This window comes from Sapajus apella, unplaced genomic scaffold (assembly GCF_009761245.1).
Source record: "Sapajus apella isolate SASKATOON/1434 unplaced genomic scaffold, GSC_monkey_1.0 scaffold27, whole genome shotgun sequence".
NCBI lineage: Eukaryota > Metazoa > Chordata > Mammalia > Primates > Cebidae > Sapajus > Sapajus apella.
Window position 1 is genome coordinate 15,636,855 of NW_022436967.1, and position 7,013 is coordinate 15,643,867.

The 7,013-nt window shown below is 40.4% G+C and overlaps 1 long non-coding RNA gene across 1 annotated transcript in view; it reads right to left on the bottom strand.

The window, feature by feature from the left end:
- LOC116560839 overlaps positions 1 to 1,233 on the bottom strand; it is a 167,671-nt gene extending 166,438 nt beyond the window's left edge. Inside the window, exon 1 of the long non-coding RNA XR_004273163.1 lies at positions 102 to 1,233. This is a non-coding gene — a long non-coding RNA (uncharacterized LOC116560839). The remainder of the gene's footprint in view (positions 1 to 101) is intronic.
- Positions 1,234 to 7,013: the final 5,780 nt, after the last annotated feature.

Consider the following 7,013-nt stretch of genomic DNA (forward strand, 5'->3'; position numbering starts at 1 on the left):
CACTTTAGTCTCATCAAAGGCCTCAGCTGACCCCATAGGAAGCTATAAAACTGGGAGGGCCCTGGAGAATTTTCCGGAGTTGAAGCAAGAGGGCGAGGTACCTTCAGGTGGGGCAAAGGTAATTTCCAGATGGGACTGACAGTTGAGCAACACATCTGGCAGCACTTCTAGCAGATGGTGTAATAAGTCCTTCCAAACTGGCCAGGGGACCCAGGTAGCATATCACAACATCCACTAGAGTACACCCTTTGCATTGCTTAGATCCACAGGTTTGACATACATTCTGGAAGTAACTCCTCCAGGACTATGGTGGCCTCTTTTCCAGGGACAAAATTGTAAGAAGGTGGTTAGCGGTGCAAGCTGAAGTCCTCACCATTGAAGTTGGTCCTGTCATATCTCTCTTCTTCTACATATTCTAGATCTCTCTAAGCTTTAGGTAGCTCTTCTGGTTTGACTAAAGTGTCTGGTTGCATGGGGCTGTCATCAGTGGATTGCTGAAAAATGTTCCACAACCAATTTTCCAGGTGAAAAAAGAGTCCTGATTTACAACATTTGCTGCTTTCTGTAGTGACAATACTCCTACTATGGCCATTACAAGCTTCCCATGGGGTATCTCTGTTGCAGGGTTGGGTAGAGATGCGTACATTCAGCACTCACAAGCCTGTGTGAGCCACCTTTGGCATATCACTGGCTGGAATGCAACCACTGTACATTTTCAGTTTACATCACATTCCAGGGTGACTCAGGTAAACCAAGCTTGAGTTCTATCCTTCAGCTGGCCATATAGATCCCCAAATCGGCCGTAGGTTCACAGTTGTGAGCCAAGAGAGGGACACTAGTGTTACATGGTGGATGCCCTGGGTTCTATTGTAGCTGCTCATGCAGCTGCCTTGTGCCCATCAGCTCTCATGTGCCTGATCCTGAATATACCACCCTGTCTTAAATGGATTGCTGCTTGTCTTGCCTAACTCATAATTCTTGCAGAACTCTGTTGATGATAGGCACCTCTGGCTTCATGATCACTTGATGACCCATGGTCAAGTGTTCTATCTCTACTAGGACTTAGTTGCCAGCAGCTGTTTTTATAATGCTATAAAATCCTTGCTTCAGAATCCTAGAGGTTTATATTGTGATTCCCTTATTGGGCCTTACTATCATCTCCTCACAACATGTTTTCCCACCACAGATTTCTCCAATATTATAGGTTCTGCTGGGCTATACTGCCCAGATGAGAAGGCCACTTGCCCTGCAGCCTGGACACACTGCAAAGCCCTTTTCTGCTGTAGAACCCACTTACAGTTGGAAGCATTTGGAATCACCCCAAATAGAAACAACATTGCCAGATGTGGAATATGATGCTTCCAAACCCAATTCGTTCTACCAAGTTTTGTGCTTCCTTCTTTGTAATAGGAGGTGTGAGTCGTTTGTTTTTTGCTTTGTAGTTGGTACAACTGAAAGTTGTTTCAGCATGTCCCAGACCACTAGACTCCTAAAAATGTTACCCATAAGGCCGGTCCCTGAATTATCACAGTGTTTATTTTCTACCTCCTGGAGGAAATTTTCCTTATCAAGGTTTCCAACATACTTGCCACTTATTGACCACCAAGGCCAATTAGCTGACATCCCCCACAGAGTCTCCATGTGCCTCCAATCTCACAGGAAAGCCATGACCATGCTTCGAATTTCTGAGTATCAATGTCAACTTGGATCCTGTATGAAACAGCTCTTGAAAGGTTGGGTGTTCCCCTTTCCTCAGTGTGTGTCTTCCCAGGAGGGTGACTGTAGAACCTCTGGAGAATAACTGGGTTGGAATCACTAACATGTATGTTTGCCACCTTGTTGCAAGGCCCTTCTTCCTTGGATCTGTTCCCTCTCCCCTAAGATTCCCCTACTCCTGGTATAGCTAGCTACTACTCATCTTTGAAGACTCACCTTGGTCATCATTTCTTCTGAGAAACCTTTACTGAAAGATCACACAGAATTTCCTCTATCTCAATGCCAACAAGTCCAAATAAGGTACTCCCTAGCTCCCACTCTATTTATGTCTGAAATATATCAGTTATCAAAAGAACTCACTGGTGGGAATTAAATTATCACCTTCTAGAAAACAGTGTGCTGCTGTATATTATAAGCAGTGGATCATTTCCTATAAACTTATTTTTTTTTTTGAGAGGGAATCTCACACTGTTGTCCAGGCTGGAGTGCAGTGGCACAACCTCTGCTCACTGCAACCTCCACCTCCCAGATTCAAGTGATTCTCCTGCCTCAGCCTCCTGAGTAGCTGGGATTGCAGGCACCTGCCACCACAACCAGCTAATTTTTTGTATTTTTAGTAGAGATGGGGTTTCACTATGTTGGCCAGCCTGGTCTTGAACTCCTAACCTCATGATCTGCCCACCTCAGCCTCCCAAAGTGCTGGGATTACAGGCGTGAGCCATTGCACCTAGCCGGCTCCTATAACTTTTTTACCAAACAATTCTCTCTCTGTAATCCTGTCTCAGGGAAAGAGTCAGAAACGTGGGCATAAATTTGTACAACAGTGTTTAGTCAGGCTCTGTTTTATATTGACGGGCTAGAACTACAAATCCCTAGAAAACATATAAAATACAATTAACATAAACATGCATAGCTAAGAGACAAAACATAAAGAGGAACTCAGTAAATCAGATAATGAAGGCCACAAAATCGAATGGAAGAAGGAAGCCACAGGCCAGAATGTGGTCAGGGAACTACCACTTTGGAATGAAACAGCAGGCTCCTGTTTGGAGGTACAGGAAGGAGGGTGAGCCTGCACAGTGATGAACAACTGGGCACTGCAGTGGCCCATTCAGACAACATAGACACGGATGGGCATGCAACAGAGACAAGCATTTCTGCCTCCAGGTAGAAGCAGTGAGTGTGAGTTTGTGTTGTAGGATGAAAAAAAAAAGCTAATAAAAGTAGCTGAAAAAGTCTGGGTAGGCTGGGGCAGGCACGGGGGCTCACGCCTGTAATCCCAGCGCATTGGGAGGGTGAGGCGAGTGGATCACTTGAGATCAGGAGTTCAAGAGCAGCCTGGCCAACATAGCGATACCCTATCTCTACTGAAAATACAAAAATTAGGTGGTGCATGTTTGTAATCCCAGCTACTCAGGAGGCTGAGGCAGGAGAATCTCTTGAACCCAGGAGGTGGAGGTTGCAGTGAGCCGAAATCATGCTATTATTGCACTCCAGCCTGGGCAACAGAGCAAAACTGTGTCTCAAAAAAAAAAAAAAAGTGTCTAGGTGGACTGAAAAATTCTCCACTGGCAGATACTTGTCTAGTTAAGTCTGGGGTCAAAGTCTATTCTACATATTAATACCATTGGTCTATACCACACAGAGCCAGCAATTGGGATTTATTGACATAGCCTTAGTATTCGAATCATGAAATTAACATACAAATTAGACCCCTCACTTTAAATCCCTTGGACTTCTGGCAGGATAAATATAAAATCTGTGGAGTAATACACATTCAACTTGAGATGCATGAACTTCACATAGATAAGCCCTTCTGAAAATGGTCTCACACAATTCACAATTATATAAGGAATCTAGCATATTTGAGAGTTAGCAAACACAACAAACAACAAAATTAAGCAGAAAATTAAAACAATTATAAACTCTAAGATAATATCAAATAAGTATATGTAAATTGATTAAATACATTTAAAAGCACCTTATGGAAGACTACTCAAAATTCAACACAGAGAGAAAGAGTTTTGTTTTTTTGTTTTTGTTTTTGTTTTTGTTTTTGAGAGGCAGTCTTGCTCTGTCGCCCCAGGCTGGATGCACCAGCACGGTTTTGGCTCACTGCAACCTCCGCCTCCCAGGTTCAAGCAATTATCTGCCTCAGCCTGGGATTACAGGCACCCACCACCAAGCAGCTAATTTTTGTATTTTTAATAGAGATAGGGTTTCACCATCTTGGCCGGGCTGGTCTTGAACTCCTGATCTTGTGAACACCTGCCTCAACCTCCCAAAATGCTGGGATTACAGGCGTGAGCTACCTTGCCTGGCTGAGAAAGAGATTTTTTAAAAATCAAAAAGCATCTAAGAGACATAGCATGTGGAATGAGAAAGCTTTAAGATTTCCAGAAATAAAGAGAATGTGAGAGAAGTAATTTGATGATCTGGCAGCTCAGGCTTTTCCAGAATGAATGAATGACATGAATTCTCAGATTCAGGAATGTGGTGTCCTGTGAACAGTGTCAATAAATATAAATTTACATCTAGATAAAGCAGAACTCATAAAAGCAAGTAAAGATAAAAACCAGTTACCTAAGAACAATGATAAACAAACTTATCTCAGCCTTATTGACTAAATGACTTGACAATTTGAAATAATTTCAATAAGCTGAGAAAAACACTAGATAACTCAGAATTCTATTCCCAAATACATTTTTATTCAACAATAAAGATAAGACATTTTCAGACACACAGAAAATCAGTCTTAATATTAACACACTCTCAATGAAAAACTTCTAAAATATGTATTTCAGAAAGAAGATATATTTTACCCAGAAGGAAGAAATAAGATGCAAGAGATAATGTTATGCCAAGAAATGATAAATATGTGTGTAAATCTTAAAAACATTTGGCTGTGTAAGAGTAAAACTTATAGAAGAAATAAAATGCTAATATAAATGTGGTGTGTGTGTGTGTGTGTGTGTGACACACAGAAGCGACAGAAAAATAAAAGTGCTGTCATTTATATCAAAATACATGGGATAAGCTGAGGTTGGTACTTAAATGGACAAACAACTTTTAAATGTTGATATTAGGAATACATGAAAAGGGGACATAACTACAGATACAATGGGAATGTTTTAATCCTAAGAAAATGATATGAATAACTCAATTTGAAAGCTTAGACACAATAGATAATTAGCATTACAGACCCCAAGAAAGAGAAAATCTTACAAGACCTATGAAAGAAACTGAATCAAGTTCAGTATCCATACACAAAAAGAATACCACCACATTCAGATGTATTTATAGGGCAGTTTTACCAAAAGAGTAAAACAAATACATTATTCAAAAATTATACCAGCTTTTCCACTTTGACCAGCTTTATACCAACTTTGACAGAAGGAAGAAAAAGAAGAATCACTTTTCGTAATATTTTATGTAGGTAATACAACCCCAATACAAAAATCAGACAAAGATAATACAAGAAAAGAAAAGTATTGGCCAATCTCAAAATCCCAAATAAAATATTAGTCTATTGAATTTAGCAGGAAATTTTTAAAAAATGCTAACAAGTACGGTTTACTTAATCACTGCAAGACTGGTTTTACTTTTAAAAACTCTTGACTACATACCAGATTAAAGAAGAAAAATCATCACCTCAATAGATTCAGGAAAAACATTTGGTAGAATTTAACACTTGCCACGTGCAGTGGCTCATGCTTGTAATCCCAACACCTTGGGAGGCTGAGGCAGGAGGATCACTTGAATCCAGGAGTTCAAGATCAGCCTAAACAACATATGGAGACCCTGTCTCTACAAAAAATAAAATAAAATAATAATAAAAATAACTAGCCAGGCATGGTAACACGCGCCTGTGGTACCAGCTATTCAGGAGGCTGAGGCTGAGGTTGGGGATCACTTAAGCCTAGGGGATCAAGGCTACAGTGAGCCATAATCATGCCACTGTACTCCAACCTGGATGACAGAGTAAGAACCTGTCTCAAAAAAAAAATCAGCCCTCACTCACCACAGAAGCTCACACAAAACTAGGAGGACAAGGCGATATCCCTCATCTAATGATGGCATCTAACAAAACACAACAGCAAACATGGTTCTTAATTGGCAAAGCAGTTGAAGCAATCCCTTTAAAGTTAAGAACAAGATAAAAAAATGATTCTTCCTATCACTATTTTTACTCAGAATTATGAAGGATTCTCCAGATTGTGCCTAAGGCATGAAACATTTGTGTAACAGTTAGGCTAAGTGGTGGTAACATACAAACCCCAAAATCTCAGTGGCTTAAGACATAAGTTTGCTTTTGCTCAAAGTTCATTGTAGATCTTGCTGGTGGTGACTCAGTTCTAAGAAGTGTCCTTTTGTGGCTGTGCTTCTCAAAATGGAAATGCCCAGTTATTGTACGGAGGCAAGGGAGAAATTGGAGGATGACACATCAGCTCTTTATTCCTCCAGTCTCCTAGTGACATTCATCTCTTCCACTTCCACCCTATCGGCTAAAAAAAGTCACATGACTTTAACTCCAAAGGGCCTGGAAATGTGAGGGAGTACAGGAGTATTCAGGGAGCTATGAATATTCCTGCCACAGCTGGAAAGGGAAAAAAATAAATTGACATGGCTTGCAAATGCTATGACTATATAAAAACTTTAGGAGAATTTATACTCTATTAAACTGATACAGAATACACTCTTAGAATTAATATGCTAGCAAAGTTACTTGTAACAATGTCCCAAAAACAATTTCATTCATATTCACCAGCAATAACCAGTAAAAAAATGTAATTTGTTAAAATACAATTTAAGAGACTTTGGAATAAATGTCATGAAAGATGAGTAAGATCTTTATGAAAACATTTTAAAACTTCATTAAAAGGCATATACTAAGACCTAATTTTGTGTGTGTGTGTGTGTGTGTGTGTGTGTGTGCCTAGTATAGACAGAACTATCCAACATCAGAAAAATATTAATTTTCCCCAGATTAATCTGTAAATTTCATCCAATTAAAAAAATAGATTGTCAGGCAAGGCATGGTGGCTCATGCCTGTAATCCCAGCACTTTGAGAGGCTGAGGTGGGCAGATCACCTGAGGTTGGGAGTTCGAGACCAGCTTGACCAACATAGAGAAACCCCATCTCTACTAAAAATACAAAAATTAGCTGGGCATGGTGGCGCATGCTTGTAATCCCAGTTACTCGGGAGGCTGAGGCAGGAGAATCTCTTGAACTCAGAAGGTGGAGGTTGCAGTGAGCTGAGATTGCACCATTGCACTCCAGCCTGGGCAATAAGAG